The 25732-nt window shown below is 37.6% G+C and overlaps 1 protein-coding gene across 47 annotated transcripts in view; it reads right to left on the bottom strand.

Annotated features, from left to right (window-relative positions):
- MAPK10 (mitogen-activated protein kinase 10) overlaps positions 1–25732 on the bottom strand; it is a 302212-nt gene that overhangs the window by 108079 nt on the left and 168401 nt on the right. The window lies entirely within an intron of this gene.

Genomic DNA, 25732 nt, shown 5'->3' with positions numbered 1-25732 from the left:
ATTTCAAAGAATTGAAAATGGGACCTTTCCTTTCTCTTCTCAGAGATTTGTTTATATTGGGAATATTGGATCTCTCTCTCTCTCTCAGTCCCTGAAGAAGAGGAGGTGGCCGTTGTGCAGTAGTTCCTATATAAACTCTGAGATTCACAGTTTCTTCTTTGTAGTGCAAAAACCCCTTTGCAGTTGCAGGATAACGTCTGGCTTTTATAGCATAGCCCTGAACGGGGAGAAGGGGACACGGGTAACTGATGCAGTTAATGTTGTGGTTAATGATACTTTGCCTCTGATCTAGAAACTTCATGTTTGCTCTCAGGACAAAACAAACAGATATAGATATTACAACTTACAATGAGCTATAAAAGAAGCAAAGATAGGTGAACACCGTTAGAGAAGTTGTATGCTTCGGTCATGGTACCCGAGTCTGTGTCTCTGTTCCCTACCTGTTACCATATTTACCATAAGAACAGGTATCAACCATAAGGCACTCCAACCAATGAGTTTCATCCTCCTCAAAGTGCAAAGAAACACAGAAGTGGCAATTTTACAAGAATTGCTCTGTGACTAATGTTCTTCTCTAATATTTGTCCTACTTTCCTTTCAATTTCCTTTTCATGTGTAGCTGCATGGTCAAAAGACCTCTTTGTCCACTCAAATTTATGCCTCTATTTGAGTGTAAAGCAACATTAGTGAAGAAATGTGATACTATATATCAAATATGCGTCATTGTAAACAAAGAAAAAAACCGTTTTTCTCAATTTTGCCTCTTTTCAAAGCTAATCCCTAGTATCTTCCTGCTTCTCAAAAATTGTTCTCCAACAAATATGCTTTCCCTTTCTGGTATCATCAGTCTCTGTCTCTCCCTGTTTTTCTCTGGGTGTCTCTCAGCTGCCTGCTTTGGGTCCCTGTGTCTCTCCACCTCCTCTCTTCCCCTTCCTTTTGTGTATCCGACATCTGTTTCTGTCTTACTCTTTCTATCTCTCTGCTTCTATATCTCTGTCTCTATGCTCCTTTCCTAATCTCTCTAGGCCCCTCTCTCTCTCATTGTCTCTCTCTCATTCTTTCTCTCCATACGCCCCACCTTCAGCATCCAGCATTTCCTCTATGATGAGGTACACAGACTTTCCTATCTTTTAAAACTATATGCCTTCCTTTATCCATGAGGTTGCAAGCACTTAACACCCAAGAGCTCGCCTTTGCACAGCCAACTATAGAGAAAAGGAATCCATGTCAGAATTGAGAAGGTGAAGCTGAAAAACTCAGAGGTAAATCTTAAACAGGAGAGGATCAAAGCCAAGCGGTAGGGGCCATCAAGTAAGACAGAGACCTAAGAGTCCTCGCCATCTTTGGCATTTGGTTACTGGTACCTTAGTGAGAACAGCTCTTGCGGAGAGGTGTGCACAGTAGTGGATTCCAGTGAGTTGGGGAGTGAACAGGAGATAAAGAAGAGAAAACAAGGAGTTTAACAGCAATAAATATTTATTAAGTGCCCACTCTATGCCAGGAGCCATGCTAAGCTTTACAAATACAATTGGGAGCAAGCCTGACAGTCTTCCCGGAAGGAGCTTATAGTCTAGCGGAAAACAAGACAGGGTAAAAATAGTGTGATGATGATTTGACGAGGAAAATACAGGGTGATCTGAAAGCTTGTCAGAGGGGCACTGACACTGGAATTAGGGGCATGATAGACATTTAAATAGGGCAAAGACTGCAAATCCTAGTCCTCTTCCTCTTCTTGGGCACAGAGCTAGATGACATTTCCAGCCTCCTGTACTGGTGGCCATGTAACTGAGTTCTAGCCAGTGCAACATGAGCAGAAGGGAAACACCCCTCTTCCAGGCCTGCCCAATAGGAGTTCTTACATGCCTTTCTCCCCTTCTACTGTTTGGAGACCTTAGATGCCAGAAGGTGAATATGGCAGAGCCTTCACCAGCCTGGCTCCTCAGATCACTGAAGACAGCAGAAGCCATGTTTTGGCTTATCCATTTCCTCCCCAACCTGATAAACAAGAAATAAACTTCTATTGCGTTTGAGCCTCTGTCATTTTTTTGGTTGATTTGTTACAGCAGCCAGAATTATCCTAACTAAGGTATGTGAATTGAAGGATGTGAAGGAGTGAGCCCAAGAAAATCAATGGCATTTATGTGTTTAAAGGTCCCTCTCTTAACTAGATAGATGACAGGATCTTTGGCCCTGTCTATTCAATTTTATATCTCTATGACATAGCACAGTGCCTAATATGAATCAGTCACTCAATAAATATTCATGGAACAAAAATGAGCTAATGAGCTACCTCAAGGATGAGATTACGTTTTTTATTTTGTTTTGTATTTTTTCTTCATTTCAAGTTTATAAACCATGAATCCAGACGACCACCATCATTTGCATTTTCCCTATTTTGTTAAGCCTTTTCATTATCCTCTTAATCCAGTAATGCCCCTCACATGTACAGCACTGATAAATATATGCCCAATATTGACTTTAGCTGTATCAGTGGCATTCATGTCTGATTTTTCAACCTCATGACCCCAGTGCATTCTGTGGGGATGCCATAAATATTAATTTATAGTGGCTATGTTATCTTTCAAACATTTAGACACAAAAATATGGAAGAATATTTTTTAGTAAATTTGTATCAAGTCCTTAAATTTGTACTTTTTAATGATTCTTTTAGAATTCATCATTTGTCCATGCTGCTGAGTATCATTGGATCAAATTTAAATTGGTATAGCCTTTAATGAACGATTTGAAAAATCAATTGTGGTGGCTCATTCTTTAGATTTGCTAAAGGCATAATTATTAGAGAAGGTTAAAATTATTCTAATTATGCATTAATAATTGCATACGTATCTATTTCATAGAGCTGATGTTCGTCTCTATTTTAAGTATTTTTATTATTTGCTGCATTATTCATGAAATTATGGGATCATACTATTTATTTAACACACAGTGTATGGGTGTGTGTGTATATATATATACATATGGTTATACACATTATAGTATTGATAGATTTAATATGAAAAAATTCAACATTTAAGGAATTTCCATTACGTGCCAGGCACTTTTGAAGTCTTGAGACTACAAGGATGAATAAGTCAGGGTTGTTGTTCCAAGGAGATCATCATCTAGCAGCAGACATAGAGGTAAATAGCAATAAAGATATGAATAGTGCTAAAAGAGATGTAAGTACAACATGTCATGTCAATACAGATGACAGAGCAATTCCTTCTGCTAAGCATTAGAGAAGGTGAGTTAAGGCTTTGTAAAAGTGGTGACCCCATAGCTGAAACTTGAAATGAGTAGCAGTCCCCCAAGTGGCATGGCAGATATGGGAAAAACATTCCAGGTGGAGGGAAATGGCTTAATATAAACAGCGGAAGCATAAAAGTGGCCAGCACATTTGGGAACAATGACTAATGTCCTTCTCTACAATATTTGAATTTTATTCCATAAGCAATGTGAAGGACAGAGTAGGGGAGGAAGAGATAAGGCAAAGGGGGACATCGGTTAACCATCTTTGATGGTAGTCCAGATAAGGTATGATGAGGACCTGGAAAAGGTCAGTGAGAATGGAAAGAGGGGATGTTTCATACAGAGAAACAATCTGACTTAATCCTTAAAGAGGAAGACAACTATGATTCCATAATTTCTAAGTTAGGTAACTGAGGGAATAGTGAGTCCAAAATAAGAAATACATAGTGAAGAGCAAGTTAGTGTATAAGATCATAAAATTATATTGAGGATATTGAATTTGAGATATCTGTAAAGTAATCTGAAGGATATAATAATACATAAATGAATATATGGACCAAGAGCTTAGAAGTAAGATACAAACTTCCAGTAATAAAATAAATAAGTCATGGAGATATAATGTACAGGATGGTCACAATAGTTAATGATACTGTATTCCATATTTGAAAGTTGATAACAGAGTAGATCTTAAAAGTTTTTATCACAAGAAAAAAATTCTGTAACTATATACGGTGATGAATTTAACTAGACTTATTGTGGTGACCATTTTGCAATATATACAAATATCAAGTCATTACATTATACACCTGAAACTACTATAATGTTATATATCGATTATGCTTCAACAAAAAAATATATTTGAAGTAGATCATTGAAATATATTTACATATCAATAAAAAAATAAGTAGCCAGAATGATATAGATGTGGGAGACATTAGGCATTGAACTGTGAAATGAAATGAAAAGCCAAACAGGGAAGAACATTTAAAAAATGCAAATATTTGCAGTGTAGAAAAAGATGAACAATAAAAGAGATAGATAATCCTTGGTCACAGAAGTAGGAGGGAACCAGGACACAGTTGGCTTCAACCCAGTCTAACATCACTACCACTCACTCACCAGCCAGTAATATTTGTGACACTTGTCCTAGTCATTCCACTGTTCCCAAGTTTCTCCCACTTTGATCCAGTTCTCTACTGGTTCTTGGCGTTTCCTTCCATCTCTCATTTAGAATCACACTCTCCTTAGGATTTAGAATCAGTACCTGCCTTTCTGGCTCCTATTCCTCTGGCCTCTGATTCCAGTCTCGCCTTGAGGAGTTTTGGATTCGATCTTTTACTGGCTTTTCGCACAGTACATCATCTAGCTAATCCCGTAGAAACTGGCCATGACCCAGGCCAGCTAACACTAATGAAAATTAACACGTATTGACTAATTACTAAAGGCAGGCACTGTATTAACTAATATAGTTTGCTTTAACAACAACTCTATGGATACATATTTTTAACAGCTCCATCTTCAGATGAAGTAACTGAGGTCACACACAGGTAAGAGTGACCCAGGATCCTAGCCAGGCAGTCTGGTTCCAGAGTCTGCAATCTTAACCCCTATGTCATGTTGCCTTTTATGTGCTGGCCAGTTCATTCAGTTCCAAACAAAGGGCAGATTTTTAAAATCTCCAGCTTGAAAATCAAGAAAAGATATGCATTCAAGAAGAATTTAATGGAAAATAGATCATCACAGTGGCATGAGAAGATCCCTTTGTCTCTCCCCTTCAATATACACTGAGTAAAACACCCGTGACCCAACAAAGGCTACATTGCCAACAAACCAGGATGCCAGAGAGATTCACACATCAGTACATACAAGGTGTGGGTTTATTGGATCACATAGAGGAGGCTAAACAGGGAAACAGCAGAAACAGAGCACAAGAGCCTAGATCCGCAGCTGCAGTGGCTGAGCCAGGTGCTCCTGGTCCCAGAGAACTGAGTGGACAGCAATGGAGATGCACCTGCAACTCTGGCTGGCCAGTTGCTGAGGCACCTGCAACCCTGGGAAGTGGAAAAGCAGCAGAGGTGGGGTCCTGTGATCCTGGGCTCCTGGCCATGGCTTGGAGCCTGGTAGCAGCAGCAGAGGTGTGTACAGGACTCCAACACCCCAACTGCAGTGGTGCCTGCAGTCACAAGATAACAGGCAACAACTGAGGTGGTACCCCAAGGACACAGCTCCTTCCTCATCCTCCTCCTTCCCCCACCACAATGGCAGAGCTTCCAACCTATCTTATTTTGGACGCAGCAGAGGCATCAGCCATTCCTGTGTCCCCAGCAGTAAAGCCAGTGACTGCAGGGACACCAGCAACAGCAAGGCATCAGTGACCCCCAGAGGCACAGAGGGCAACGACGAGAGTACTGGTGACACCCTGAATAGAGGTGGAGGAGGGTCAAACGTGCAGATCCTCAAATACAGTCAGAGGCAGCTCAGGTAAGAGAAATCAGAAACTAGTGCTATAGCACCACCTACTGAAAAACAAAAGAAAGGCCTCTAATCTCCAACCAGTTGAAAAGTTTACATCAAAACAAACAAAGCTATACCTAAATAAGAAATGCATTTCACGTGACAAATGTGCTGGTGGAGGAATAACTCAGCAAGTACCACAAAAAGCCATGGTATCATGGCATCACACAAAGAAAATAACAATTCTCCAGAAGCCAACCATAAAGTCATGACAGATTGTGATCTAACTGATAAAGAATTCAAAATGCTGTCATGAAGAAACTCAACGAGCTACAAGAGAACTCAAAAAGGCAGTTCAGTGAGCTCAGGAATAAAATCAATTAATATGAAGAGTACTTTACAAAAGAGATTGAAACTTTAAAAAAGAATCAGAAATTCTGGAGCTGAAGAACGCAATAAATGAAATGACGAATGCATTAGAAAGCATTGGAAATAGAGCAGACTACCCGGAAGAGAGAATCAGTGAGCTCAAAGATAGAACCCTAGAAATGATGCAAATAAAAGAGGAAAGAGAGCTAAGACTTTTTAAAAATATAGAAATTCTACAGGAATTATCTAACTCTATTAGAAAGGGCAACATAAGAATAATGGGTAACCCAGAGGGAGGAGAGAGAAGACAGTAGAGATCTTATTTAAAGAAATAATAGTTGAGAACTTCCTAAACCTGGGGAAGGAACTGGATATACAAATCCATGATGCTAATAGAATACTCAAGTATATCAATGCAAAAGACTTTTTCCAAAACATATGATAATAAAACTATCAAAAGAAAATGACAAAGAAAGAATACTAAAGGCAGGCAGGAGAAAAAAAATAATAACCTACAAGGGAACTCCTATTAGGATAAAAGAAGAAACTCTACAGGCCAGGAGAGAATGAAATGATATATTCAAAATATTTAAAGATAAAAATTGGCAGCCAAGAAGACCCTATTAAGCAAAGTTATCTTTCAGATATGAAGGAGAAATAAGGCCTTTCCTAGATAAACAAAAGCTAAGGGAGTTTATCACCACTAGACCTACCTTACAAGAAGTATTTACAGGACCTCTCCTACCTGAAGTGAAAAAGCAAAGGTATACAAAGCTTTGAGCAAGGTGATAAATAGACACACAGAATCAGAAAATTGTAACTCTGTATTAGAATAGGTTGGTAAATACTTATAAAGTTAAAGGGAAAAGAAGTATTAAAAATAACTATAACCACTTCAATTTGGTAAAAGCTCACAATACAAAAAGAGATAATTTGTGATTAAAAAAAAAACAGAAGGGGAAGAGGAAAAGGATGGAAACTGCATAGGCAAATGAAGATAAGATGTTACCAGCAGAAAAAGGACTATTTAATTTATGAGATCTTTTATACAAACCTTATGGTATCCACAAAATGAAAATTCAGAGGAGAGACACAAAACATAAAAAAAAAACATTGAGAAAAATATCACAGAAAACCACCAAACTGAAATGGCAGACAAAAACAAGGAAAAAGAAACAATGGAAACAGAGCAACTAGGAAACAAAATATAAAATGGCAATATTAAGTCCTTACATATCAATAATCATCCTAAATGTAAATGGATTGAATTCAGTAACCAAAAGACACAACGTGGCTGGATGGATTAAAAAACAAGCCCAACAATATGCTACCTTCAGGAGACTGATCTCAGCTCTAAAGAAAAACATAGGCTCAAAGTGAAGGGATGGAAGATGACATGGTAAGCAAATGGCAAGCAAAAGAAAGCAGTGTAGCCATACTTACATTAGACAAAATAGACTTCAAGCCAAAAAAGATAACCAGAGACAAAGATGGACATTATATAATGATAAAGGGGATCAAGAAGATATTTATTATGCATCTAACATAGGAGCACCAAAGTATGCAAAACAATTATTCACAGACCTAAAGGGAGATATTGACATCAACACAATAATAGTAGGGGACTTTAATACCCTGCTTACATCAATGGATAGACCATCCAGAAAGAAAGCCAACAAAGAAATATTAGCCTTAAATGAAATATTAGATCAGATGGACTTATTGATATATAGAGAACATTCCATCCAAAAGCAGCAGAATGCATATTCTTCTCACGTACACATGGAACATTCTCAAAGATAGACCATACACTGGGAAACAAAACAAGTCTCAATAAATTTAAGAGGATTAAAATCATATCAAGTATCTTTTCGAATCACAATGGAATGGAACTAGAAATCAACTACAAGAAGAAAGCTGGAAAAGTCACTAATATGTGGAGACTAAACAACATGCTACTGAATGGAAGAACAACATTCTAATCAACAAAGAAATCAAAGAAGAAACCAAAAAATTCCTGGAGACAAATGAAAATGAAAACACAACATACCAAAATTTATGGGATACAGCAAAAGTGGCACTAAGAGGGAAGTTTATAGCAATACAAGCCCATCTCAACAAACAAGAAAAATCTCAAATGAACAATCTAACACTACATGTAAAGGAAATAGAAAAAGAAGAACAAATGAAGCTCAAAGTCAGTAGAAGGAAGGAAAAAAACAAAAATCAGAGCAGAAATAAGTGAAATAGAGACTAAAAAGATAATAGAAAAGATCAACTGAATTGAGAGCTGCTTCTTTGAAAAGATAAACAAAATTGACAAATCTTTAGCTAGATTCACCAAGAAGGAAAGAGACAAGGCTCTAATAAATAAAATCAAAAACAAGGAAGGAGAAATTACAACAGACACCTCAGAAATACAAAGGATTTTAAAAGAATATTATAAAAAGCAACAAATTGGATAATCTAGAAGAAATGGATAAATTCTTCAAATCATACAATCTTCCAAAACTGATCCAAGAAGAAGTAGAGAATTTGAATGGAGCAATCACCAGTAAAAAGATCGAAACAGTAATCAGAAACCTCCCAAAAAATAAGAGTCCAGGACCAGATGGCTTCCCTGGTGGATTCTACCAAACACTCAAAGAAGACTTAATACCTATCCTTCTCAAACTCTTCCAAAAAATTGAAGAGGAAGGGAGGCTTCCTAACTCATTCTACAAAGCCAACAGTATCCTGATACCAGAACCAGACAAGGACAACACAAAAAAAGAAAAATTACAGGCCAATATCACTGATGAACATCAATGCAAAAATCCTCAACAAAATACTAGCAAATCGAATACAACAATACATTAAAAAGATCATACATCATGATCAAGTGTGTTTTATTCCAGGGATGCAGGGATGGTTCAACAATCAACATGATGCATTACATTAACAAAATGAAGAATAAAAATCATATGATCATCTCAATAGATGCAGAGAAAGCATTTGACAAGATACAGCACCTATTTATGACAAAAATTCTCAATACAATGGGTATAGAAGGAAAATACCTCAACACAATAAAGGTCATATATGACAAACCCACAGCTAATATCACTCTCAATGGAGAAAAATTGAAAGCTATCCCTCTAAGAACAGGAACCAGACAAGGATGCCCACTTTCACCACTCTTATTTAACATAGTATTGGAAGTCCTATGCAAAGCAATCAGGTAAGAAAAAGAAATGAAAGGGATCCAAATTGGAAAAGAAGTGAAACTGCCACTATTTCCAGGTGACATGATTTTATATATAGAAAATCCTAAAGAATCGACTAAAAAGCTTTTAGAAATAATAGGTGAATACAGTCAAGTCGCAGGATACAAAAGCAACACACAAAAATCAGTTGCATTTCTACACACTAACAATGAAGTAGCAGGAAGAGAAATTAAAAATACAATCCTATTTACAATTGCAACAAAAAGAATAAAATACCTAGGAATAAACTTAACCAAAGAGGTGAAAGATCTGTACACTGAAAACTATAAAACATTGTTGAAAGAAATTGAAGAAGGGATGAAGAAATGAAAAGATATTCCATGCTCTTGGACTGGAAGAATTAACATAGTTAAAATCTCCATACTGCCTAAAGCAATCTATAGATTCAATGCAATCTCTATCAAAGTTCCAATAATATTTTTCCACAGAAATAGAACAAAGAATCCTAAAATTTACTTGGAATAATGAAAGACCCTGAATAGCCAAAGGAATCCTGAGGAAAAAGAACAAACATGAGATATCACACTCCCTAGTTTCAAAATATACTACAAAGCTATAGTAACCAAAACAGCATGGTACTGGCACAAAAACAGACACACAGATCAATGGAACAGAATCAAGAGCCAATAAATAAAACCACACATATATGGACTGCTAATTTTTGACAAGGGAGCCAAGAGCCTACGAGGGAGAAAGGAGAGTCTCTTCAATAACTGGTGTTTGGAAAACTGGATAGCCACATGGAAAAGAATGAAAGTAGACCATTATCTTACACCGTGTGCAAAAATCAACTCAAAATGGATTAAAGACTTGAATGTCAGGCCTGAAAACATGCAACTTCTAGAAGAAAGAATACATAGTGCACTCTTTGACATTGGTCTGAGCAGCATATTTTCAAGTACCATGTCTGACCGGGCAAGGGAAACCATAGAAAAAAGAAACAAATGGGACTACATCAAACTTAAAAAGTTTCTGCACAGCAAAGGAAACCATCAGCAAAATGAAAAGACAACCTAACAATTGGGAGAAGATATTTGCAAACCATATATCAGATAAGGAGTTTATATCCAAAATATACAAAGAACTCATACATCTCAACAACAAAAAAACCAACAACATAATTAAAAAATGGGCGAAAGATCTGAACAGAGATTTCTCCAAAGAAGATATACAGATGGCCAACAGGCACATGAAAAGATGTTCAGCATCATTAACTATCAGGGAAATGCAAATCAAAACTACAATGAGATATCACCTCACTCTGGTCAGAATGGCTATAATTAACAAGACAGGAAACAACAAGTGTTGGAGAGTATGTGGAGAGAAGGGAACACTTGTACACTGCTGGTGGGAGTGCAAACTGGTACAGACACTATGGAAAGCAGTACGTAGTTTCCTCAGAAAATTAAGAATAGAACTACCATATGATCCAGCTATTCCACTGCAGGGTATTTATCCAAAGAACTTGAAAACACAAATGCATAAAGACACATGCACCCCTATGTTCATCACAGCCTTATTCACAATAGCCAAGACTTGAAAGCAATGTAGGTGCCCATCAAGGGACGAATGGATAAAGAAGAAGTGGTACATATACACAGTGGAATACTACTCAGCCACAAGAAATGGTGAAATCCAGCCATTTGCAACATTGATGGACCTTGAGGGTATTATGCTAAGTGAAATAAGTCAGAGGGAAAAAGTCAAATACAGTATGGTCTCATTCATAAGTAGAAAATAAAAACAATTGCAAACAAACACATAGCCACAGAGATTGGATTGGTGGTTACCATAGAGGAAGGGAGGAGGGCGGAAGGTGAGAGGAGTGATTAGGCACATGTGTGTAATTAATTTTTGGATGGTGAACATGACATAATCTACACAGAATTTAAAATACATTACAACGTATATCTGAAAGTTATATAATGTTATAATCTAATATTACTGCAATAAAAATAAATTTTAAAAAAAAAGACCACAAAATAAATAAATAAATAAACACATACACATGTTACAGCCTGGGGGAAAAAAATGGGCAGGGGATCTGAACAGACATTTTTCCAAAGTAGATAGACAGATGGCCAACAGACACAAGAAAAGATATTCAACATCACTAATTATTGGGAAATACAAATCAAAACCACAATGAGATATCACCTCATGCGTGTCAGAATGGCTATTATTAAAAGACGAGAAATAACAAGTGTTGGGGAGGATGTAGAGAAAAGAGAACCCTTGTACAGTGATGGGAATGTAAATTGGCTCAGCCACTATGGAAAACAGGATGAAGATGTCTCAAAAATTTTAAAATAAAACTACCGTATGATCCAGCTATTCCACTTCTGGATATCTATCCAAAGAATGCAAACACACTAATTCAAAAAGATATATGCACCCCTATGTTCACTGTAGCATTATTCACAATAGCCAAGACTCAGAAACAACCTAAGTGCCCACTGACAGATGAATGAACAAAGAAGATGTGGTACACACACACACACACGCAAACACACACACACATACATACACAATGGAACACAACTGAGCCATAAAAAAGATGAAATCTTGCCATTTGTAGCAACATGGATGTACCTTGAGGGTATTATGCTAAGTGAAATAAGTCGGAGGGAGAAAGTCAAATACTGTATCATTTCACTCATGTGTGAAAGATTTGAAAAACAACAACCACAAACAAAATAGATACAGAAAACAGATTAGTGGTTCCCAGAGGGGAAGAGGGTGGGGGAGGGTGAAAGGGTTAAAGGGAAACAAATGTACAGTGATGGATGGAAACTAGACTTTTGGTGGTGAACATGATGTAGTCTATACAGAAGTCAAAATACAATAATGTACACTTGAAATTTATATAATGTTAAAAACAGTTACCTCAGTTAAAAAGAAAAAGAAGGATTTGATGAATACTTAACATTTCCAAAAATTACAGAGAAGCAAACAATGGCAGCTGAAAAAGAAGCCAGTGGATTAACCATTTAGGGGGTCAATAGTGGCCTTCTCCATAGCATCCTACTTCAACAGCACGGTAACGGTGGTAAATTGGGATTGACTGTGAAATGAGAATTTAAACAGTATGTGGAGGCACAAAATTCAGACTACTCTATCCAGAAGTTTGATGAGGAAGGAAAGAGACTCAGAGAGGTAGTTTGAGGGGCAGGCACATTCTCAAGATTTTTTTTTTACATGAGAATTTGGTGGGAGGTCTTCTATAAGCAGGGCAGAAGAAGCTACTGGAGAAGAGACAGTTGATGCAAGATAAAGAACAACTGATAGGCCCCAGTGGGAGGGGATAGAATCAAGAACACAAATGGGTGGCCAGACTCTAGGAGCTGTTCCTGGAGGAGCTAATTGGGCAAAGAAGATGATAGATGACGGAGTTAGGAGGTGGAAGAGGAAATTGACAGCTCACATGCTTGAGGCCATCTGTTTTCTCCAGGAAGAAGGAGGTAAGGCCTTCGCAAAGACTGCAGTGGGCAAAGTGGAATTGGAAGCTTGCAGTGAAAGTTGTGAAAGGATTGTAAAAGCCACCGTGGGAAATGGGATAGGGAGCTGATGAGAAACGCAAGTAAAAGAATTGCTAAGCAGCATCAAGGGCCCAGCTGAGGATGAAGCTCATAAACTTATAATGGAGGAAATCAGTGTGATGCTGTGATTTCTCCAGCTGGGCTCAGCCTTGCAGCAGGAGCAGAGAAAACAGCCAGTTGGGCTGATCTGGAGAAGGGTTTGGAAAACAGGGAGCTGCAGAAGACACAGAGGTAGGAATTAGAGAGCATCTGAGACTGTCTTTGAAATCACTTTTTTGGTCCAGGCTAAATAGGAAAACAGTTCATGAAGCAGGAGAATAACAAGAAGGCCTTGACAAAGACTCATGTCCACGAGGAGATACAAGTAGAGAAAGGGGATGGGAGAAGGGACAAGGTTAATGTGATTATTTGGCTTACAGTTTTCCTCTGCTCCCTGATTCATTCCATTTTCTTGGGCACCTTAAACCTTCCTGCCAGTGGGTTATTTAACATCATAAAGTTAGTAATTTTCACTCTACTAGTTATTCTCCAACTTATATTTTTGCTAGTTATATTGAGTTTCTCCGGTCACCAGAAATCTAAAGTTCATTCCTCCAATATCAGCTGCTAGACCTTCTTGTTTGGGTGTGCGAATTGGGAAAAGGCAAGTCCTCTGGGAAAAGGGGACCCCCAGGGCACATTGCTGGGCAGGTGAAGGGCTGACTGGAGTTCAGCCCGACAGGCTCCCCCATCCACATGCCCTTGGGCAGGGCACACATTCCCCAACAATATTTCCAAGTCCTGGGTGAACCCCCCAACATAATTTTTTTTCTTTTATTAATATATTTGGTATCTCCCTGAATTGGAGTAAAATCTTGATTTTATGAATGGATATATTAAAATATTCTGTGGAAAACATTTTTAATGATAAAAATAAAGGCAGATGTAGATGAGAAAGAGCATAGCAAAGAGAACTCTAAAACACGTCTTTAAATAAAAGAAACCCCATGTCAAATGAAGAGACTAAACTCCCTCTCTGACGGTGACTTGGACTCCCCCATCATATATAGAAGCTTGAAATGCCATGCTTCAGTGCCAGATGGATAACTTGGCACATGTAAAGTGAAACTCACTTGACAAGTTTAACGAATCCGGGACTAGAGAGTGAAACAAGGGAACCATGGGGCTGTCATTCGTACTTCCAAACTAAAAGATGTCTTCCTTTGTCCTCAGCTCCCACATTTAAATCAGTGACTAGCAAGACAGCTCAGACTCTATAAACGGAATGTGATGCTGGAACGGGCCAGAAGCATGACTGTCAAGAAAAGGGCCGAGTACCTTCCCTCGGAGCTTTGTAAAAAGCTCCTCTAAGCCTTGGTATTTTTAGTCACAATATTTATAAGACATTCCTGCTTTCTTTTTCTTCCTTATTTTATTTCTTTTTTAAAAAAATCTTATCTACAGATAGAATGGACAGGTCTCTTAAAGTAGTAAATAAGAATGATTTCTGGAATCTGAAGACAAGCAAGTGCCATCTGTTATTTAGCATAATGTAATTTAACTGAAGACATCGCCTCCTTTCTGTGAGGAATGTTGGCTTTTCCAAGATTCATTCGCTAGTGCAGGACTAAGCCTTTAGGTATTTATATTTGGGTTGTGGGTTATTTTTTTTAATATAACCATGAATACACTTTAATCTCAACAATTATCAGGATTTATACATCTGGCAAAATAGTATTTGGACCATAAACTAATTTTACTTTTGCAATGAAAATTTCTATTGAAGCCCCAGAAAACAGGTCCTAAGAGAAATAAGAATCAATGCCACTTAACCATTTAATCTTTGGGATTGTAGTAGAAACTGAGAAAATAAATAATGTGTTTAGTAATTATTTCTCCTGGTGAGGACATTAGCATTTATACCCATAAATGATTTACAGAGAAGACTCATCATCTGTAAGTGAATAATTATCCATGGAAATTTAAATGACTATTTTCCCAAGAAAAATGCTTCTGGGCTATAAACTCTTGCTGTCAATTTTTCCTACAGGGATGTAAATTAATTACAAATTTACTGAAGAATGACAGAACTCAGAATATATGTTCATAATACATTCCAAGATCAAATACAATCTTTAAAATTATGTACTACCAACCCCTTCAGCATCAGTTATCACATTGACAATCATATATTTACAAATATGAACACATTCATGCTTTATGGTTAACACACAGAAATATGGATTTTGATACAATATTTTTTTCCTGTAAGCATACTGCCATCAAACTTCTACCCATGGTTTCTCAAAGTACCAAATTTCTCTGTGAAGGAAAAAAAAGCAATATTTACAAGTCTTACCCATCAATGAAAAAATACAGTAAACAAATATTTGGGGCCTGTGCTATGCAAAGGGTACCAGAAAAACAGCAAAATGTGGGAGAATAATAGTGTCTTATTCTGTCGTATTGCTCTGGACCATTATCACCTCAAACCACTTGCCAATATAAAAGACAGTATGCAAAGCTCAATGCTCCTCATGTTAAAAAGGTCACAATTAAGGGTCAAAATTTAATGGAAAATAACAGGGATACAAAATATGCTGATATTCTGGATGTGGATCAGAGGGCAATCATTTCCACTGGTCAGGGGCTGAATGGAAATGTGTAATTAAAGCTGCATCATTTAGCGTAATGGCTCATTAAGAATTCTAAGAAATGTGCTTCAGGATCATGAGTGATGTTTCCCGAAACAAAATGAAATCATCACTTGGGACCCATTGATCAAGTCTCTTTCGTGTTATTCAGGAAGTCGGAGGCTTGGAAAACCCCTCTGGATGATTTTACCCATCTCTCTTCACACCACCAAACTCATAACCATAAAAGACTTTCAGCCAAATTCCGTGCTTAAAGATGGTTAGCTGGGTCTGTGTAGCCATGTTGCAAATTTAAAAACTAACGTTTAAAACTTATATAATTATTGTAAATAATCTTGGTTAACTGAAGCTCAGATTGAAAGATAGGAGTGAAAAGGTTCAGAGGCCTGTTTGCCAGACTCATTTAGGGAGCATCAGTAAAGTCATTTTTACGTCCCATGTTCTCTACTATAATATGCATATAACATACAAAATTTGATGATTAAGCAGTTATCCCAATCAGGCATCTTCCTGGGTTACATATGTTGACATTTTGCAATTTCCCTTTGGTAGAAAAGAGTAACATTAAGTCCACCTTCCTTGAATCTACTGAATCATGACTATCAGATTTATAAGGCAATTTCATGTATCTAGTTTGTTTTATACTTTTTGAGTTCTGTGAGATATTGATATTATCCCCATTTTACAGAAGAGTAAACCAAGGTTCTGTGAGACTGAAAGTTAAATGCTTTCCTTGGTAAAGCACAAGGGGAAATTCAATTATTTTGAGGTGTAGGTGTATTTATAACTATAACGACTGAACATGACAATATAAGGTATCTTAAAGTATCTGTAATTGTATTGATAATGTTTAAATGTGCAAATATTTTACAGAATTCAGAGAATTTACTTAATTTTCCTGCTAATCTGAATCAGCAATGAATAGATATCGAATGTCTTTCCATCATGTACCCTAACATGGCCAAGTTTCATCTCTTTTGTTCTTGTATATATTTATGGATGTTCTCTAACCTTTGCAGTCATTTTGTAAGTGTGTGCTCTTAGTTCAAGGGTGACTAAATCAGAGTGTAGACAGAGTAGCTCCAATTAATCATCAAGATGAGAAAATCTACTAAAAGCATCAGTGAGTCAATGTGTCTTTTTTTTTTTAATAAAAATGAGCACATTAAAAAGGGGGAGGGCCTTCAATAGCCATTTTTTAAAAAATGCACAGAGGCTATTGTTACTTGAAGAAGATTCCGCAGACACTGATTGCTCTGCTAAATTGACTTGACTTGGCATTACTACCAGTAATTTTGTCGAGCATTTGAACAAATTCAGAGATTTTGGGTTTTGTTTGGCTTTTGGTTCTGTTGGTTTCTCGCATTTGGTTTTTGATGAGAGCTCTGGCCTCCCCACAGAGATTCTACCTGCAAGTACTACGTGGACATGGGGAGGCAAAGATGCAAATTGCGTTCCACAATTTAAAAAGCAAAACAAACCACAAAGAGAACTCCTTTTTCTTCTACACCCCTACTATCTAAGCCAGGGGGCGAGTTCTTCAGTCAACAACTTAGCCTCCTTTGGGAGTCATTTTGACTATTCACCTTATCAACTTAGCAGTGCCCTCAAAGAGACTTTTCTCTGAGGGCTATGGACCATCATGCATACGTACCACACATCCCATATCACATACATCTTAGGTGTGTACTAGGTCACAGCTTTTTTTTTTAAATCACTTTAAATCCCATTTGAGAGTAAACAGGATCTACACATATATGTATTTGAACATACAAGATAATACAGCTTCAGTATCAAATGCTGGGCAGGGGAAGGGCCCACTAGGTAAAATGCTGTAACAAACTTAGTTTCCTGTGCCACAATGTTATTTACGGAATGTTTTCTATCCCTGTTCTCTTTCACTGTAGATCACACACATATTAAAAAAAGAAAAAAAGCCACAAGTACAGGAATTCCAGACTTCTCTTCCGTCTATCTAACCCTTACCTTGATCAGGCTGGTAGGACATTGCCAGGCAGGCTCACTATACCCACCATATCCACTTATCAAAGGGAGGTAATGAAATAAGAATATATGAACACCCAAGGTTCTGCTGAAAATGCCTGACAATTTAAATCTGAGATTGTTTATCTGCACAGGATCTTGTTACTACAGACCACTAATTGAAGGACATTCACTAGAAATCATTTTTATAATTTTTGTGAAAAATGAAATGATTTATATCCTATATATGTAAAATACATGTGTGTGTATATATCATATAGTGTATATACTCAATTAAGATACTTAATCCATTGGATTAGTATGTATATTATATACACATACACAATATAAATTATATATTGGTTACATATTCATTGTGTGTGTATATATATATATGGATATACAACTTAAGATAAATTAATTGACTGGATTATTATTGTAACTACAATTATTTCAACTTTGATTAAATGTCATCCTCTAGCTCTAATTAGAATTTCAGAAAAGTTAGTTAACATAAAGTCTATCATCTTAATTCTAAATATTTAACTTTCTAGGCACAGATTTTTACAATAAGCCGTGCTAAATCTATGCTTTTGTCTGTATTAAGCTTCCATCTTTGATATAAATATCCTGTAAAAGATCACTTTGCAAAATTGGATTGGGACTGCTTATAAGCTGATTACACGTAGACGAGAAAGAGAACAAGCTCAGGAAGGAAAGAATATGGTTTTACTTCCTGTAATTTAAACTATACGATCAGCTCTTCTCAGTTAAAGAGCAGACCAGCTGCCCTTTGTTGGCAAGTCTTCCATGCTAAACTTGGTGAGTGACTTTTGCCACCACTGTTGCTGTCAGTCTGAATCATCTTTGGAGAAAGAAATGAGAAAATAGAAATGTTTCTTGGCTTGGCAAGCAGCCGCCGGACTGAAGGGAGAGAAGACAATGAACACCCTTCTGTTGATTTCTCCCCATGTTATTTTTTTTTCTGGAGCTGGTAGTAGAAGGAACGCTGAGACCATCTTAGGATGATTGGAAGAATGTTCTGAAATGATTTGTTCATCTGACTCCTGACTACTGTTGTTTAAAACTCATCTTATAGATTACTTTACAATTCTCTACCTTGGAAGCTACAGAGGATTTATTTGTTCTTATGGAGGAACAGATTGGTTCTCATTGTTTCTTTCTGCTTCAATGGATAACCTTTATTTTCTCAGGTAGAGAAGAAGGTAGAAAGGTAAAAAGGTAGAGGTAGAAAGAAAAATTCATTTATTCCAAAAGATTTCATATTAGATTTTATTTAGTTGTTCTCAATAATGGCACTATTGGTCTATCATCCATGGTGAACGAAAAAAATAGCACATTACTGGTGAATCCCTTTGGAAGATATTTTAGTATTGCTGTTTTTCCCCCTGAAAATAACTAAGCAATAAAGTACTTCAAAGAGGAGAAGGAAAGTGTAAGAATCCAACAACAAATTTAAGATAACCAGTAGAAATGAATCTTTATTTCAAACAACTTAGGAAGATGAAGATTCTGTGACATAGGTACCAATATGCCAACATTTATGCTTGAAAAGCCAAATCCTTCTTATGAATACAAAACCAAAATATTATAGTGACACATGTAAAAAGAAATTGAAGGTGAACATTCCTTTCAGAATTGGTTCCTCCACTTTTTATTCCTGCTCCAAAGAAAATAAAGTAAAGCAAATGAATCATCTTTTTCAGATTGCCTGCCCTCCACACCAGAGACCCAAGACACTCCCAGTTTCCAATTTCTCCCAGACGTTATACTCGGGATTGTATGGGACATTCGAAATATGCAAATACGACGGTTTTTGTGAACAGAGGAAAGGTCTGTGGATTTCAAAATGAATGTCTGGGAATGGATGTGTGTTTGATGTGATTGAAGCAGATGAACTCACTGTTGGCAAAGGCAATAGAGAGGAAATTAAGTTAAAGGCAGGTGGATACAGGGGGCAACTTAATATAAGACTAGATCCGCAAGAGAAATAGTACATTACAGACCCAAGTTATGATAAGTAAACAAAAATATCTCAAAGCTAGGTCGAAGAGGAGGGACAAAGAAGAAGAAAAGAATGTACTGGGATTGTGGTGTCTTTGCACGTGGTAGAGTGGAAAACTGGAAGGTTAGGGAGAGGAATATGCCACCCCATTTCTATCCCTTCATCTTGGTCTTTGTTAGCTTTATTTCCCTCACTATAGACAAAATGACTAATAATCTCAGGAAACTCTAAGGCTAACATTCTGGAATTCACATGTCCCTTTACTGACAAATGTGCTAATAAATTTGTAGTAAAACTAGATTAAGAATTTTACTCAAGGACACTTTATTTATTAAAATATATTTTCATTTACTCTACCCAAGACCTAGGATTATTCCCATCCTGCACAAGGAGAAAGAAAGGCCCAAAAAGTCCTATAAAAGATACTGCAAAATTCTTAGCAGTAGATTTTCAAATCTTTCTGAGACAATCTGTTAACTTCTTGAACAAAATGCTGCTTTGGATCTGTGTACAGGCATGCCTTGTTTCATTGGCCTTCACTTTATTGCACTTCGCAGATACTGTGCTTTACAAGTTGAAGGTTTCTGGCAACCCTGTGTCAAGCAAGTCTATCGGTGCCATTTTTCCAACAGCATTTGCTCACTCTGTGTCTCTGTGTCACATATTGGTAATTCTCACAATTTTGCAAACTGTTTCATTATTATTATATTTATTATGAAGATGTGTGTTCAGCGATCTTTGATGTTACTATTGTAATTGTTTTGGGGCTCCACAAACCATGCCCATATAAGACGGTGAACTTAAATGGATAAATGGTGGTGTCCTAACTACTCTACCAACTAGCCACTCCCCCATCTCTCCCCTGTCCTTGGGCCTCTCTATTCCCTGAGACACAACAACGTTGAAATTAGGCCAATTAATAAACCTATAGTGGCCTCTAAGTGTTCAAGGAAAAGAAGAGTCACACGTTTCTCACTTTAAAACAAGTTAGAAACGATTAAACTTACTGAGGAAGGCATGTGGAAAGCCAAGATAGGCCGAAAGCCAGGCCTCTTACGCCAAATGGTTAACCAAGTTGTGAATGCAAAGGAAAAGTTCTTGAAGGAAATTAAAAGTGCTACTCCAGTGAAAACAGGAATAAGAAAGTGAAACAGCCTTGTTGTGGATATGGAGAAAGTTTTAGTGGTCTGGATAGAAGATCAAATCAGCCACAATATTCCCTTAAGCCAAAGGCTAATCCAGAGCAAAGCCCTGACTCTCCTCAATTCTGTGAAGGCTGAGAGAGGTGAGGAAGCTGCAGAGAAAAGTTGGGAGCTAGCAGAGGTTGGTTCATGAGGTTTGAGGAAAGAAGCCACCTCCATAACATAAAAGTGCAAGATGAAGCAGCAAGTGCTCGTGTAGAAGCTGCAAGTTCTCCAGGAGATCCAGCTAAGATAATTAATGAAGGCAGCTACACTAACCAACAGATTTTCAATCTAGATGAAACAGCCTTATACTGGAAGAAGATGCCATCTAGGACTTTCATAGCTAGAGAGGAGAAGTCGATACTTGGCTTCAAAGCTTCAAAGGACAAGCTGACTCTCTTGTTAGGGCCTAACACAGCTGGTGACTTTAAGTTGAAGCCAATGTTCACTTAACCATTCCGAAAATCCTAGGACCCTTAAGAATTATGCTAAATATACTCTGCCGGTGCTGTATAAACAGAACAACAGAGCCTAGATGTCAGCACGTCTGTTTACAACATGGTTTATTGACTATTTTGAGCCCACTGTTGAGATCTACTGCTCAGGAGACAAGATTCCTTTCAAAATATGACTTGGTCACTGACTATGCACCTGATCACTCAAGAGCCCTGATGGAGATGTACAACGAGATGAACGGTGTTTTCATGTCTGCTAACACAACATCCATTCTGCAGCCCATAGATCGAGGAGTAATTTCAATTCCCAAGTCTTATTACTTAAGAAATACATTTTAGGGACTGGCTCTGTGGCCGAGTGGTTAAGTTCACACACTCTGCTTTGGTGGCCCAGGGTTTTGCCAGTTTAGATCCTGGGCCTGGACATGGCACCGCTCATCAGGCCATGCTGAGGCAGTGTCCCACATGCCACAAATAGAAGGACCCACAACTAAAATATACAACTATGTACTGGGGAGACTTGGGGAGAAAAAGAAAAAAAAAACGAAGAAGAAGATTGGCAACAGTTGTTAGCTCAGGTGCCAATCTTAAAAAAAAAATACATTTTATAAGGCTATAGCTACCATAGATAGTGATTCCTCTGACTGATCCGGGTAAAGTAAACTGAAAACCTTCTGGAAAGGATTCACCATTCTATATGCCATTAAGAACATTTGTGATTCATGGGAAGAGGTCAAAATATCAACATTAGCAGGAGTTTGGAAGAAGTTGATTCCAGTTCTCATGGATGACTTTGAGGGGCTCAAGACTTTAGTGGAGGAAGTAACTGCAGATGTGGTGGAAATAGCAAGAGGACTAGAATTAGAAGTGGAGCCTGAAGATGTGACTGAATTGCTGCAATCTCATGATAAAACTTTAATGGATGAAGAGTTGCTTCTTTTTCTTTTTTTTAAAAGATTGGCGTCTGAGCTAACAACTGTTGCCAATCTTTTTTTTTTTTCTGCTTTTTCTCCCCAAATCCCCCCAGTATTTAGCGGTATATTTTTTTAGTTGTGGTCCTTCTAGTTCTGGCACATGAGATGCTGCCTTAACATGGCCTGATAGGTGGTGCCATGTCCGTGCCCAGGATCCAAACCCTGGGCTGCTGGAGCAGAGCCAACAAACTTAACCGCTCCGCCATGGGGCCGGCCCCGAGGAGTTGCTTCTTAAGGATGAGCGAGGACATGGTTTCTAGAAATGGAATCTACTCTTGGCGAAGATACTGAGATTGTTGAAATGAAAACACAGGACTTAGAATAGCACATGAACATGGTTGATAAAGCAATGGCAGAGTTTGAGAGGATTGACTTCAATTTTGAAAGGTCTACTGTGGGTAAAATGCTATCAAACAGCATCACACGCTACAGAGAAATCATCCATGATCAGAAGAGTCAATCAATGTGGTAAACTTCATTGCCGTCTTACTTTAAGAAATTGCTACAACCACCCCAACCTTCAGCAACCACCATCCTGATCAGTCAGCAGGCATCAACATCGAGGCAAGACCTTTCACCAGTAAAAAGATTATGACTTGCTGAAGGCTCAGATTATGGTTAGCATTTTTTAGCCATAAAGTATTTTTAAATTAAGGTATATACATTGTTTTCTAGACATAGTGCTATTGCACACTTAATAGACTACAGTATAGTGTAAACATCACTTTTATATGCACTGGGAAACCAAAAAACGTGTGTGCCTCGCTTTATTGCAGTGGTCTGGAACAGAACGCACAGTCTCTCTGAGGTACGCCCATATTTTTGAATCATTAAAGGTCCACTAGCTTTCTTTCACTCGTAGCCCTCATTTTCCGTGGTAGTTTTATCTGAAAGAAAATGAAACACTCCCAAAGAGTGTTTGAGCATCTGAACTGAGAATCTTATTCAGGAAAACTTTCTCATGTTCTATAATTTTCCATTAAACAAAGGTAGCCAGGAATCACTCTGCTTTCTCCATCTCCCATCTCTCCTCCTTCATAAGATTTTTGTTTTTGTTTTCTATTTCATTTTGAAAGTTCTTCATGAATACAGTGATCTCCTAAATAGGGTTCCCACTCTCCAAGGGGTATACAAGCCACCCATTAGAGTGAAGAAGAAAATATAAACATATATTGTAATGTGGAAAAGAAATTAAACCTTACTAATATTTAATATACACGTTAATACTGGTCCATCACATATACACTTTACCCACACCTCCCCCACCCCCAGTCCAGCAGTTGGGCACACACCACTGAGGGTAAAAGATGTGACTTGAAAGGAAAACAGAAATTTCACATTTTGGGGAGGGTTGACAGAGGCACCCTGAACTACTTCCTTTGAAAACATTATAGTTCGGTGTGCCTGCTTTCAGGAGATTTACAGCAATTATCTTAGTAAAATCTTTACTATACCATGTGTGTAAGTATTGCTGCCACAACAAATCACACGAACTTAGCTGGGCTGAAGTCAAGATGTCAGTAGGCTGAGTTCCTTCCTGGAGGGGCTAGAGGAGAATCTCTCTCCTTGCTCATTTGGGTTTGTTGGCAGATTTCAGTTCCCTGTGGCTGTATGACTGAGGTCTCTCCATTTTTTTAATGACTGTCAGCTGAGGGCCATTTGCAGCTTCTAACAGCCACTCCATTTCTTGGCTCATGGCCCTGTTCCTCTATCTCTAAAGCCTGCAACAATAAGGCAAGTCTCTCTCATATTTTGAATCTCTTCTCTCTCCTCTCCCATTGCATTTCTCTGGCCCATTCTTCTGCCTCCCTTTTCTACTTGTAAGGACACATGTGATTAGATTGGTCCCACCTGGATATTTCAGGGAACTCTCATATTAAGACCCTTAACTTAATCACATCTGCAAAGTCTCTATTGCCATGTAAGATAACATATTCAAGGATTCTGGGGATTAGCGTCTGGGCATCTTTGGAGAACCATTTTCTGCGTACCACACTGTGAAATTATTTTGTGCCACAAAGAGGTTCACCTCCTACCTACACCATAGTAAATAAATAAATAAATAAATTTTTTTAACAAATATCTGTTTAAATATCTTTGAATTGAAAGGTTTGGCCCATTGCTAAAAATATTAAAATCTTCAGTCTTTCAAACTGCAAAAACAAATAGTAGTTGACGTTGGGAAAGATTGAGATTTACTACATGAATTTCAACAAAAGCCTTGGAGTATTTGATAAATGAGGTTGAAATGCTAGTATTATGATTTAGCACCAACAGTGTGCTTCTGCCATTGCATTGACTAAGCATTAAAGTGAACTTAAAACCAATTGTCAAAATGGTTTTTGACAAAAAAACAAAAGAAGCGAACCTTTAAAACTTATATCCACACAAAAACCTGCACATAGCTGTTTAAAGCAGCTTTATTTATAATTGCCAGAACTTGGAAGCAACCAAGCTGTCCTAAAGTAGGTGAATGGATAAACTCGCCAGACAATGGAATATTATGCAGTGCTAAAAAGGAAAGAGCTATAAAGCCAGGAGAACACATGGAGGAACCTTAAATGCATATTACTAAGTTAAAGAAGGCAACCTAAAAATGTCCAACTGTGTGTTCAGTGTCATAGGTACAACTATATGACATTCTGGAAAAGACAAAACTATGGAGACAGTAAAAACATCAGTAGTTGCCAGGGGCTAGGAGTAGGAGGAGGGACGAAGAGGCAGCACAGAGGATTTTTGGGGAAGTGGAAATACCCTGTTATGATACCACAATCATTTTACACGTATCCAAAGTCATAGAATGTACACCAGCGAGAGTGAAGCCTGACGTAAACGATGGCCTTTGGTGATTATGATGTGTCAATGTAGCTTCATCAATTGTAATAAATGTGCCACTCTGGTGTGGGATGTTTATAATGGGAGAAGCTATGCATGTGTGGGGACAGGGGTATATGGGAAATCTCTCTATCTTCCTCCCAATTTTGTTGTAAACCTAAAACTGCTCTACAAATATAAAGTCTTAAAAAACCAAAAAAATGAAGTGAACCAGATTTTAAAATCATTTTATGAAATGTAAAATGACAGTGTGAAAAATACTGAACACTATCACATAGCTTTCACCAAAATAAATCACATCAAATGAGTGTAAAAAAGTTTTAAAATAAAATCTATTTTATTTCTTTCTCTTTATTTTTTGCCTAGAAAGATTCACCCTAAGCTAACATCTGTTGCCAATCTTCCTCTTTTTGCTTGAGGAAGATTTGCCCTGAGCTAACATCTGTGCCAATCTTCCTCAATTTTGTATCTGTGTTGCTGTCACAGATGGCTGACAAGTGTTGTTGTTCAGCACCCGGGATCCGAACCTTTGAACCTGGACTGCCCAAGTGGAGGACGCCAAACTTAATCTCTATGCCATGGGGCCGGCCTCTAAAATCTACCTTGAAATATTGTTTAGTCTATCTTCATTTCATCAGTTAAAAGTGTTTGTGTTCTTAAATGGATATTATTAATATAGCAACAATTTATGTAACAAATAAATATATTGCTGTAAGTAAATCTCCTTTATAAATAAGCAAATACAAATATACAAGTAAATGTTTA

Source organism: Equus caballus, chromosome 3 (genome assembly GCF_041296265.1).
Source record: "Equus caballus isolate H_3958 breed thoroughbred chromosome 3, TB-T2T, whole genome shotgun sequence".
Classification (NCBI taxonomy): Eukaryota; Metazoa; Chordata; class Mammalia; order Perissodactyla; family Equidae; genus Equus; species Equus caballus.
Note: the sequence above shows the minus strand (reverse complement) of the source record. Positions and strands in the feature narration are given on the sequence as shown.